Below are 13,251 nucleotides of genomic sequence, written 5' to 3' on the forward strand. Positions count from 1 at the left end.
CCAGGGATCATGGGAGAGAGACTTCCAGGCACTGATGCATTTGTGAATAGTCACTGGGGATGAGAAGGAAGGGCCTGAGTTGCTCTGGGGAAGGCCACCTCTGAATCGTCATTTACTCATTCAACAGTCAGCTGCTGAGCAGGCCCTGCGTGTCAGGCAAGATGATGCCAGGGGCACAGCAGGGGGATGGGACAGCCCCTGCCCCGTGGAGCTTCCTCCAACTGGGAAGACTTCAGCACCTGTTTGTACCACTGGAGGTAAACTGGCTTGGCCCAGCTGGAGAGAATTCACGTTTGATTCTTTTGTGCTCCTGTAGGTTCCCAAAAAGCTAGGACATCCTTCTGTCTGGAACATTCTCTTAGTTCTGCAATGGCTAAAACAATCCCTGGAGTTTGTAAGGCACTGTCAGCTGTTGGCTGCTTCCATTTCAGAGAAGTTAAAACAGCATGCATCTTAGAATCAATAAAATGGTGCAGTGCTCACCTCATAGGGTTACCAAGAGGATTAAACAAGTTTATATCTGCAATGTGCTTACACAGAATACATGTTATATGGGTGTTTGTTCAATTAAAAGTTCCTCACCCAACCCTGGGAACCAAGTGCCACAGTTCTCCCACCTTGTGGTTGAGGACTCTGAGGTGTGGAGGGGTTAAATGACTTGCTCAAGATGACGAAGGATCTGAACCCAGGCATTCTGGCTCCTAAGTTGATGTCTGCAGCTTGATGCAGGCCTGCCTCACTCTCTTTCCCTTACATTGTGCTCTGAGATGGAAAATATCAAGATATTTGATCTCTGTTGACTAAATAACAAGCTCTCAGAGACTTGAAGACAATTTTCCTTTCCTCTCCCAGAAAAGCCAGCCAAGTGTCTTTTCTTTTTCTCATTAGCTTTTTGTTCATTTAAAGCAGAGAAATATACCCTGTGTTGGCATCAACCTCCATACACACGGCAAAAATTCGAAACAGGCTGGCAGGGGCCCCCTTCCCTTTCAGGTCAAAATCAGGTCTCGGCCTTTAGAAGGGTTTCTGTTGGGGGGTGATGCAGGTTCATACCTCAGGGAGATGGAGGCTGGAGATGCTGGGTGGACAGAGAGCTTGGCTGTGCCTCCAGAGAGCAAGGCTGCTCAAAGAGGCCCCAACGCAGCAAGAATCCCAAGACTGAGAGCAAAATGGAGGAAACTCTCCAGTGGAATGGAAACAAGAATGCGAAACTGGAACTAAGGAAGTCACGCAGAGCCAGGTGAGCCTCGGAAACACAACCCAATGAGCCAGACTAGCTCACTGAGCCCCCAGAGAAGTCGGAGCATTCAGTCTTATTGGAGCATGAACAACTCAAAAGGACTTCTAAAACCACCCAGGAAACTAGCTTGACCCAAAACCAAACCTCCTATAAATATTTCCTACTATAACTTCCAAAATGGAATACAGATGGGTCACCAAGTCCTACACACTAAACTGAATCAGCTTAAGCCCCCAAGAGTGAACCACTCTAAGAAGGCATCGTCTAAGGGCAAGACAGTCCCAGAGGTCTGCCGTAGACCCAAATCTCCATCACTGTGCTGCCTGCACAGAGCACCGAGGCTATGGGGAGCTTGGTTCAAACACCAGGTCGGCCTCTTACTCGCTCTGGACTCTCAGACTAGTCGGTTAACCTCTCTGGGCCCATTTTCTTGCCTGTAAAATGGGAACAATGATGGCGTGCCTTCTTTATAGAGCTGTGGGGAGGATTAAGAAGTAAAACTCCCAGTGCCGAGTGTCTGCACATGAGAAGCACTATAAATACGATGCAGCAGTGTCACTGCTGTTCCTCTAAGATGCTTTACAACTTACACAGTGATGTCTTATTAAAGTCTCACACATGAGGCTCACATAAGCAGGTCATTCGCCCCTTTATGGACTGAGAAACTTAGAGAAGAAATTGTAATCACTTATACACTCTTCTCCACTAGATTTTTTTTTAAGTCAAAGTGTTAAGAAGAATTTGCCTGGCTACACGCATATTCGTGTATAATTTACAGATGCCTACAACTATGAAAGACGTCTTTAGGCAATTTGCAAGTTAAATTTGTATTATTTCATTCAAGGCATGAAGTTATCAAGTCATGAAGAACTATAGAATAGACAGCGGGGGTCCCCATAAGTTCTCCCAAGATCTGCAGTGGGAGAACACTAAATTCAAGAAGTTAGCATCTGCCCCACAAAGAAAGATTATGCAGGTCATTAAAACGATGCCTATAAAATCCATGAAGCAATATGGAAAAACACAGAGTGAGAAAAAGTCAAGTTACAGAATTGGATGTACAGAATGATTGCAGCAGGAGGAAAGGGAAGAAAACACACTGCGGGGACTGGCAGCGGCTCTATTAGGGGAGAACTGTGCATAATGTTCTTTTCCGTCTCCCAAAGATATCTCAACGTGGAAGTGTAACATAAACAGCACAACCTTCGTGAAGATCACATATTCTGGAGTTAGAGAGACTGGTTCGGGGATCTCAGCTCCATCCCTTAACGCCTGTGAAGTTACTGTAAGTTTTTCACTCTCTGTGAGCTTTGGCTTGCTTATTTGCAGGATGGGGGTAATGGTAGCACATACCCATCAGGACCTTGAGACGATGGTAGCACATATACGCAGTGCTTGCAGCACGTCTGACACGTACCAGGTTCTCAGTGACTGTCCAGTGAGGATTCAGAAGAAGGGGAGCCTCTTTCCTCCTTACCCCTGGGGATTGGCCAATAGTGGCTGCTACTCTGTCGATTCTTCTGTCCTTGCTTCGGACAAAGGTGGTAGAGAGAATTGAGTTGGGAGCTGGGAGACCCAATTCATGCCATACGTTCCCGGCTGTTCCTCATTTCTCCTCTCTAAAACGACGGGAGAGGCCGCAGCACCTCCACCCCAGCATTCTACCCCGGGGAGGTGTGAGGCGCCCTTGACGTTAACCACTGACAGCTCCCTATACTTTGAATCAACTACAAGGAGAGCTCAAACAAATCAAGGAGGGAAGGAACACATCAGTGGGAAAACAGGCTAAGGCCTGGATTGGGCACTTCACCAAGAAATACAAATGTCAAACTATGACCCAGTCAACTGCCTTGTAACCAAAATAAAGCACATTGAACTAACAAACCACCTATCAAATTGGCACATTTTAAAAATCATTATTCTCTAGATACAGGGAAAAGTCATAAACTGTTTGTGGGCTCATACACTGGCACAATCCTCCTGGAGGCCAAGTTCATGACATTTATATTAACAGCCATGTGAAATGTTTCTGACCTCTGACTTCACAACTTTGCCTATAAGAATTGAACCTAATAAGCTCATTTAGAATGTTTACAAACATTTAGCAACAATGCTGCTCTTCTCAGCATGATTTATAATAGTGAAAACTTGAAAACAATCTAAATTTTAGAGACAGGACTAGTTAAACAAATTACATTTCTATAACAGAACTTTATGCAGCTGTTAAGTTATGTTATTTGGTGTATGTTCATGTGTGACTGAAGCACTGTGCTGTGCACCAGAAATTGACACAACATTGTAAACTGACTATACTTCAATTAAAAGTACATATATATACATATGTATTTTAAAAAAAAAAAAGCTTTCCAGAAAAAAAAAAGTTATGTTATTTGGGAATATCTAACAGCCAGGAACATATGCTATTAATTGTATAAAAAATAATCAATCAGGATTATCTGAGGGTGGTTCCCTAGAGTCACAGCCTTGAGGACTGGATTTGTTGAGAGATTGCTGTGGGGAGAAGCGAGTGAAGGGAACAGGAGAGGTCAGAGGCAGAAAGCCAAGCAGGGTGTGGTCCCTGCAGGAGACCAGCTTCAGCCCAGTCCCTCACAAAGCTCTGGAACAGACTTGTACCCCCTCATTGGTGCCCCTGGTGGGGCTGGTCTTCTGCTTCCCCAAAGCACTGGCTGCTGACTGCGGGGAGGCAGGGAAGTTAGGAGGGCATAACCTCCCCAGGTATCTCTGCCAAGGGCAAGTCTCCTGGAAGGGGCACCACTCATACCCACTGGCTCTTCATGGTAAGGTCACCCCATCCACCCAGAGCTTCTGCAGGATTCTGACAGGTGACACTCTCAAGGAAATCATGTACGGGGTGGGTTACTGAGTGGCTGCTGACCTTGGTCTTGAAGTCATGACTGATTCTTGTCCTCCCCTCCCCTGTCTCACACTTCTGCTAGCCTAGGTGACTTTCCCAGTGGAGCAACCCAGACCCTTATCCCTGAGTCTGAGCCCTTACTGGCCTGTGGCTGCTGTACGTGCCCACTTCCAGTGACGATTGACAATGGGAGTCCCAAGAGACCTCAGGGGATCACCTGATACAACCCGTGTTTCTTTCTTTCTTTTTTTAATTGAAGTATGGTCAGTTACAATGTGTCAATCTCTGGTGTACAGCATAATGTCCCAGTCATGCATATACATACATATATTCATTTTCATATTTCTTTTGATTAAAGGGTACTACAAGATATTGAATATAGTTCCCTGTGCTATACAGAAGAAATCTGTCTTTTACCTATTTTTACATATAATGGGTAATATTTGCAAATCTCGAACTCCCAAATTTATCCCTACCCTCTTTCTCCCTCGTAACCATAAGATTGTTTACTACGTCTGCGAGTCTGTTTCTGTTCTGTAGACGAATTCATTATTACAACCTGTATTTCTTCTCACCGCCATCACATAGCAGCTGTCCTACCTCCTCACGATGATGTGGATCAGTTCCTCCTTTCTGCACTTGCTGGTCTTCTGGTGTGAGATGAGGAACCCAAAGTGACAAGGCAACAGCCGCAGCTTAAGTTTAATGGAATGCCTACCATGAACCCTGACGGAAGCATCTCCCTTCTGGGACCCAGGATCTCTAGATGGACAGACTGAAGTTGCAGACAGGAAGTGCAAATTTTCCATCTGGGTCAGAGAGAGTGATGATGAGCAGGGACACTCCTTCTTACACCCCTTGATTCTTAGACCCTTGTAATCTGTCTATTGGAGACACGGCACCATATGATGGCCATTGGTTTGAGATGTATACTCAGCCCAAAGGATATTGCCCCACCCTTGCAGGATATCATCTCTAAATTGATACCTCAGCTACCCCTTCAAGAGGCCATCCCAATCCTCAGTCAGGCCAGCAGCTTCCAGATGATACAGTACAGAAAAGGAACAGTGGATCCCACAGCTACGTGCTCACTGCCATACTCCTTTGACATAAAATGGGGCCCTGGTCCAAGGCACTGTTATGTGGTGTCCCACATCAGTTCATCAACACTGGTTCCATCCTTATACTGGCTAGAGGTGCTGGCTGAGATATGACAGGCAGAAAAGGCAAATCGGAACTCAGGGTATGTGTCAGTGCAAGTCAGAATGAAATGCTGCCCATTCCAAGATGGAAGAGGCCTCATGTAAAGGATTCAGAAGTGATTTCTGTTCCTGGCAGGTCAAACATTCAGCAGTGGCAGGAGCTAAGTCAACCTTAGGGAAAGAAAACCCACGTCGTTAGGACTATGAATAGCCTTCTTCTTCACCACCGTGGCCACACCATACATCAGCCCACTGTGCAATTTACACAGATGTAGGTACATGCATGGGATTGTCCTCACACCGAGACTTCCTAGCCCTGTCTGCTGAGCAGGCTAGAGGAATCACGTGCCAGTAGCAATGAGCAGACCTTGTGCCCAGTCATGGTTTCTAAACACTATTCTCCAATAAAAGAAACTAGGGCTCCTTACAAAGTGTCAATAGTAGGGCTACAGCCAGGAAAATAGAAGATGAGCCAGAAACATGTTGTAGTGCCAGAAGGTAAGAAAGTGCTCCAAAAGATGTGGGCTTGTCCAAAGAACAGAGTCAACCTGAAGGGGCTCCTAAGGGCCAAAGCTGGGAAATTTTTGGAAGCAAAATAAATAATGACTGTATTGGATTTAATCCATGGAACAAAATAAACATTAGTGAATTCATACTGACATGAATGAGTGAAGAAAGGAAGGAAGGAAGGAAGGAAGGAAGGGGATGGAGGAAGGGAAGAGAAAGGACATCTTTTCTTACGGCAGATTTCAATTAACAAAAGTAGAAAAAAGAGGGAGATAGAAAATCATCATTACTGAAACAGTACGGTAGTAACTGTTGCAGACGAGATCTACCAATGTGTGGTAACATCAGTAGGTGAAAGTTTGAAGAGAAATACGGCATGAATAGCTTCAAAATATCTTGATCAAGATTGTAAGTAAAAAAAGAAGTTAGTGACTTTACAGAAACCAACTTAACCAAGTGATGAAAGTCAAACAGCAACTGTAATAAGACATTTTGACATTATGAACCTCTTGATTCGGTGCATGAGAAGGACATAACCAATTTCTTTGGTACTCTTGCCCCTCCCCCCAAAATGCACAACCTCATTCCAAACACGAGGAAACATCATACGAACAAAACTGAGGGACATTCCATAAAATAATGATCAGTACTTTTCAGATATGTCAAGATTATGAACATTTTTTTAATTCAGAATTGTTGAGAATTAGAGGACACTAAAGATAGACAATAAATAAATGTGAGATTCTGGAATAGAAAAAGGACATCGGTGGAAAACTGATAAAATTCAAATGCAGTGTTCAGTTTGGTTCAGAGTATTGTGCCAATATTAGTGTCATTGTTTTAGACTGTGGTTTTGTGTGATATTAACATTAAGGGGAACTGGGTAAAGAACAGAAAGGCACTCTCTCTACTAATTTTGCAAGAATCCTATATGCCTAAAATTAGTTCAAAATGAAAAAGTTACACCATCAACTTCCAAAAGTAAAATACACTTCACATTTTATAAACCCAGGAAAAGAGAAGAAAGAAGGTGTAGGCCCAGATAACGCACATTCTTTTAAGTGTTACCTAAGCCCAAGCAAAACAAATAACTCAGGTAGAAAAATAAAAAATTATGTTCACCCCCTGAATCAAACAGAAACTGTACTTAGAGCCTCTGCATGCTGTGTTCTTCCATTAGCATGGATAATTGGAAATTGACTGCCTTTAGAAACGATGCACAGTTTCTCTCTCTGGGTACAACACAAGATAAATTCCCAGGGCAGTGGCCTATGTTATTGAATCCAACAGTAATTAAGTTAATGTATCCTATCTTGTGTGTAGAGGTGTAATTCAGGTGGTACAAATCCTTTATTGAACTCAAATTCAATAGTCATGTACAATTTCCCTGTTTGTGGTGTGTACAAAGGTTGCAGGAAAATTATAAAAGGTGATACATTATAATTATATTCCTATGAAGGTCAGGTGTTTTCACTGACACAAGCCATTCAGGGGGCACCCTTTCATTTGCACAGAGGAAAATGCTCAGTTGAGTAAACATTAGCCCATAATCAGTGGAGCAGAGGCCTGCGGCTTTTGCCTGCTCAGTATTCTTTTCTCTTTCTTCTACTAACTATACCCCATTTTTCCTTTGAGAAACTGCCTCCTCTCTTCTCTTAGCCTGTGTGATTCAGGCGGGCAGGTCCAGACATGCACACAGGCCTCCAACCTGACCTACAAGACTCCCTTCGAGGGCTTTCGTTAGAACTATTAGGAAAGAGAATGGCTCTTCCTTTCCAGGGTTGTACTAAGGTGATAGGAGGTTAAGGCAAGAGTCAGGGGTGCCCACCTTGCTGGTCTCTTGGAAGAGATGCTGAATTAGGCCAACAAGGAGGAAAGTGGAGATAAAGAGAGGGTGACCAAGCAGATATATTTGTCCACATACTCCTGCTCTTCCTTCCTTCCTTTCTTTCTTTCTCTCTTTCTTTCTTTCCTTAAGTCAGCTTCAGTTGGGTTTCCAATACTTACTAATAGCATAAGTAATTAAAAATAAAGATTTCCAGGCCCCCAAAAATGTCTTTTCTTTGAAATCTCAGCACCCATTCTGTCTCTAAATTCACCTACTCTGCTATACCATTATAATAATCCTCTCTTTCTAATTCTTTTAATTCTCCCCTCTCTCACTTTCCTGGTCTTCCCTCTCACCTCACACCTCAACATTTACAAATCTGACGTCTCCCCAGAGCAACCAAGTGTCCCACCTGCCTTCTTCCCCAGGTGTCACATACTCAAAACCTCTGTAATGCAGATTTTGGATTTTTTTCTAAGCGCTAAAATAAATGGTAAAAATACAGAGAGAAAGATAGAGGAATGAGGAAAAGAGAAAGATGTGCATGGTCATTGTGGGGTTCACCTTGGAGGTTCATTCTATCAGGAGAGACAGCCAGACTGGAAGTTGGCCATGGCTCGTGTTTTCACAGCGACCACTAACCAGCTCAGAAGTCTTGGGCAAGACACCTAAAGGCACAGGCTCCAGGTCTTAGGCCACAAAAAGAAGGGTTATACTAGATGGGAAAGGGAGCTTTTCCCACTAACATGGTTTTCATCAAGTCAGATCATCCCCCAGAAGGGGAAGTTGCAGGGAGGAAACATCTTCCAGGGTAACAAGAAACTTTCATTTCCTAAGACTGTGTCCCAAGGTTACTACTCAGCCTTAACATTTTACCAACCTTCCTCCATCAGCCAACCTCCTATAGGGCAGAGACCATCTGTCTGCAAGCAACAGCAACATTGGTAGCAAACACTTTCTGTGTACCTACTACGTGCCAGGCATTGTTCTAGACACACTTCTAACTGTACCTCCAATCCTCGCAACAACTCTTCAAGGTAGGTCATTTAAGTCTCCATTGTTAAACAAGAAAACTGAAGTTCAAAGAGGTTAATTAACTGTGATCCCACAGTGAGGAAATGTCAGCACCACTGTTCTAACCCAGGTCTGTCTAGCCACGAAGCCCCTCCCTTTCCTCTGTGCACTGCCCCTTCTCAGCTTCCTATCTGGCCAGAAAAGCCACAAGCAGGAGCATGTGTGTTGAGCTGGTGCCACTGGAGGTGAGCTGGAAGAGCTGGGTCAGCCCAACGGAGAAAGGACAAGACAACTCAGCTCCATGCCTTTCCCCCGGCAACCCAAATAAAAGACTGTATCCCAAACAGCTCAGATTAACAATGGTGAATAAAAATGCATACCAAGGGGCAAATCATGACCCTATAATGAAGGAAAAAAATTTGGAACCATCCACATAGGAAACAGCTAAGCCAAGTGTCATAGATCACTAGGATAAGATCCTGTAGATCCCCAAAATGATCCTCGCTATTGTGCACATGGAACAAGATCAAGCAAAAAGAAAAGCGGGAACCAAAAGAATAACAACATTGGTTACAACAAAATAACTTTTTTTGATCATCAAGTATGTGCAGATACAGTGACTAGCACACTACCTGGTTTATCTCACTGAATCCTTAACTATAACTCAATAAAGTAGGTATGATTACTCCTCCCATTTTTCAGATGAAGAAACTGAGGCTCGGGTTAAGTAAAATGCCCAAAGTAACTAAACCGGAACTCATTTTAGAAGCTAGGGAAATTTTACTCCAGAGCCTTCTCTTTTAAGCATTTACCACTACTGTATGAAAACACAAACATGAAAATGCATTAAAGGACAACTGGATAGGAATGCTTATATATGCTAGGCCCTTTGCAGGGCTCTGGGATACAGAATTAACAAAACAGACAAGGTTACATGTCTCATGGAGCTCACAATCTGGGGGAGGTAGAAGACAGACAGATGTGAGGATAGAGATAAGGACTAGGAAGAAACCAGAGCAAGATAAGAGGATGGGGAATGATGGGGAGGGTACAAGTTTAAATGTTTGAACAAGGTCAGCCAAAAAGGCCTTTTTGGGAAGGTGACATTTGAGCAGAGTAAGAAAAGGAGGGACCAAGCCCACAGCTGGAGCTGGGGTAGGTGGTGGAAGTGTGGGCACTCCAAGCGGGAGAAACATGGAGAGTGATGGCGCTGGGGAAGGGGGCAGCCAGAATGCCAGTGTGAACATACAAGGAAGGGAAAGCGGGGAGGGGAGTTCAGAATGAGGCGCAAAATCCTGAAGGACTTTTTGGGCCATTGCAAGGCCTTTGGATTTTATGAAATGAGAAAAACCTCAGGAGGTGATGAGTGAGGAGTGACATGATCTGAGTAGGTGGGCCTAAAAGGGACACAGTGTAAGGTTGGATTTCTAAAACATCTAAAGTCTGGGAGGTCTCTTGAGGGCAACTCGTCCATCTACAGATGGGCAACCTGGTCCCAAAGATGACTGACCCAAGGTCAAACAGCAACACGTACAGAAGAGTTGGTTCCTTTGACTATGTGTGACTTTGGGCAAAGGAAAGGAATGAACAAAGGAAAAGAATCTCATTGTGTGAAATCAAAAGAAATAAGGGACTGTAGGTCCCCTCAGGCACAAGGTGGGGGGCCTCCGACTCTCAGTGTTCTTATGCGTAAAATGGGAGTAACGATTACCTTACAGAGATTTTTTTAAGAAAATAAAACATGTCCACTTATCTAGGTGGGGTCATAGTTTATTGACTACACTGCACTGTGCTCACCCAATCGGGAAACTTTCACTGGTTCCCAGTTGTCTGTAGGAGAGAAGCTAAATGACTTGTCATCCAGAACTCCTCTTAAATATCACCACTTTCAAAACCCACCCCTCTCTTGCCTATTCTCTCACAAGCTGTATCAACCCCGAGCACCTCTACCACGTGTTTCTGTTTCATTTTCCTGAAACAATCCCTGGTTTTCTCATTTATTCCCCTGCCCTGCTCCCTGCTGTATCCCAAGTACGTGAAACCATCCCTGTTACACAGTGTTGTCGTCTATAGTTGTTGGTGGAACTGGCTTGAAATTAAAGACCTTGTGCAAGACCCTCTAGAGAATAAAATGATTCCCAAAGCACATTGTGACATCCCCTTTTCTACCTGGAATGGCTTGAATGCAATCCTGCCAGTGGACAGAGAGTTAGAGCAGGACACCTCTTAAGAACCCTTCTACTTTTTAGAGTTTAGAATAGTCTCCCTAGGTCTTGTAGCCACTGGAAAATCTGTCATTTGCAAGAAGAGATAATGAGCCAGGCACATCTCCACTTTCCTGCGAAGCCTTAAACCCATGCAAAATTGTACAATCTGGTCACGCAGTTGAGACTCAACTCTTGGAAGAGAAGGAGGGAGAGAGCTTTTTATACTGAAGAGCTAAGACTAAAATACGTAAAGAAAAATAACAACGGTGGCAGTAAGTATTGGCAGCTTCTCTGACAGCAAAATTCAATTTTAAAATAAATCAGGCAATTCTTCAAACTAGAGCTAGACTTCAGGAAATGAGGGTTTGTGTTCAAGTGGGCGCATTACAATTTCATAAAAATTCTCTTAGCTCTTTCTCTGCTGTGGCCTTTGGAAGATAATGATGTACTTAATGTTTCTGACGATGTTGCTGGGCAAATCAGGGACCATGGAATAATTGGAGAAGCAGGGACTGAAAGGTATTTGGAAAGAAATAAACCAGAGGCTGTCCTGTAACACTTGTGTCTTCAGCTCACAGGCTGGGCCAGACCTTAACATCACACCCCCACCTCACTCCCACGTCTACTTTGGATCCTTCACATCCAATTTAACATAAAGAGACAGAAGATCCTAAGGCCATTCTTAACAAGGATTGTTCTGTTTTCAAATACATGGTGACAAAGGGGGGGAAAAACCCTGCTGTGTGACAAACATCACAATGGGTAAGAGCAGCAGGGAAGCCCTTTCTCTGAGAGCAAAGGGTCACTGCACCTTCCTGAACCAAGATTATTCCAAGTCAAAAAAAAAAAAAAAAAAAAGGAATTTAACAAGAGAATTTAAAATTCATCTCCTAGCCAGGAGACTCCATTAGCTTAGGTCCAGAAACGCCTTGCCTTAAAAGCACCCAACATAAAGAAAACCAGATGCTATGTGCTGAAAAAGTAGCCAGAAAGAAGCTCAAAGTCAACCCTCTCATTTCACAGGAGAGGAAACAGAGGCTTCAAGACCTTGATCATGCCCAGGGGAACTCTCCAGAGCCACAAGAAAATCCAGGTCTCTGCACTCCCCAGTAGGGTGAACCACCATCCTGGTTTGCCTAGAACTGAACTCATTTAAATACAGCAAAGGCCCCCCTCTGACTTCCAGTTTCTGGTCTGGCATGTAAGGAGTTTGGAGCCATCACCCCAGTCCTAACAAGTAAAAAGCTGAATAAACTGAAAAAATCAACCACTCTTCTTAGGTCTATCAGAGAAGTGAGGTCACAGGGCAAACCACTGCACCCCACATTGGAGAGACAGACAGGCAGATGCAGAAAATCACAACTCAGTGGAGGAGAAACTCAACAAGCAGAAACCTCTGCAGAACAAGTCCTGGGATAAGAAAACCTGAGCTGTTACTGATGAAGTACTAAAGGATCATAGTGGACAAGTCTGAGAGTTAAACCCCCTAGCAGGGCCCAGTCACAGGGAGGTCCTCACATCTGTGACTTTTCCCTCCAGGCAAGCTCACAGTGAGGGGGAAAGAGTCATCCTTCCAGCAGGGGGAGGGGGAGGTAGCCATTTTGAAATACACCAGTGCATTCTGTTCTTTCTAACAAGGCCTGCCCACATGAGCCCAACTGACCTGAGGGAGGGAAACACCAGCTCCAACCTGCTCCAGTCTTCTACATGGGAGAAGAGAAATACACCACTCAGCCCCCTCTAACCATCTTGTCTCACATAAGCGCGGGGGTGGGGGGGGTGTTCTAAGACACATTGTGAAGTTCACAGTTCAGAGACTCACGTTCATGAAAAGACTATGACCTAATCATAGGACTATAGGATACTTCTGTTTCTCCACCCCTCACCACCACCCTACTAAAGACCTGTTTATCACAGTTCCTTTGGCCCTGTACATCAGATCTGGCTATCAAGAAAAAAGGGATGGCAAAGCATACTAAAACGCAAAAGAACACAGTTGGAAGAGGCTGGACAAGCATCAAAACCGAAGTCAGAAATGGCACAAATGTTGAAATGATCAGGCCAAGAATTTTTTTAAACTCTGATTTATATGCTAAGACCTCTATTAGAAAAGTAAACAACATGCAGGAAATGATGGACAGCATAAACAGAGAGATGAAAATTCTAAGAAAGAATAAAAGAGAGATGTTACAGGTCAAAAACACTGTAACAGAAATAAAGAATTCTGGTGGGGAGGGTACAGCTCAGTGGTAGAGTGCATGTTCAGCATGCACGAGGTCCTGAGTTCAATTCCCAGTCCCTCCATTAATAATAAGTAAATAAATAAACCTAATTACTTCCCACGCCCCAACCAAAAACAAACAAACAAACAAACAAAA

Source organism: Camelus bactrianus, chromosome 3, assembly GCF_048773025.1.
Source record: "Camelus bactrianus isolate YW-2024 breed Bactrian camel chromosome 3, ASM4877302v1, whole genome shotgun sequence".
NCBI lineage: Eukaryota > Metazoa > Chordata > Mammalia > Artiodactyla > Camelidae > Camelus > Camelus bactrianus.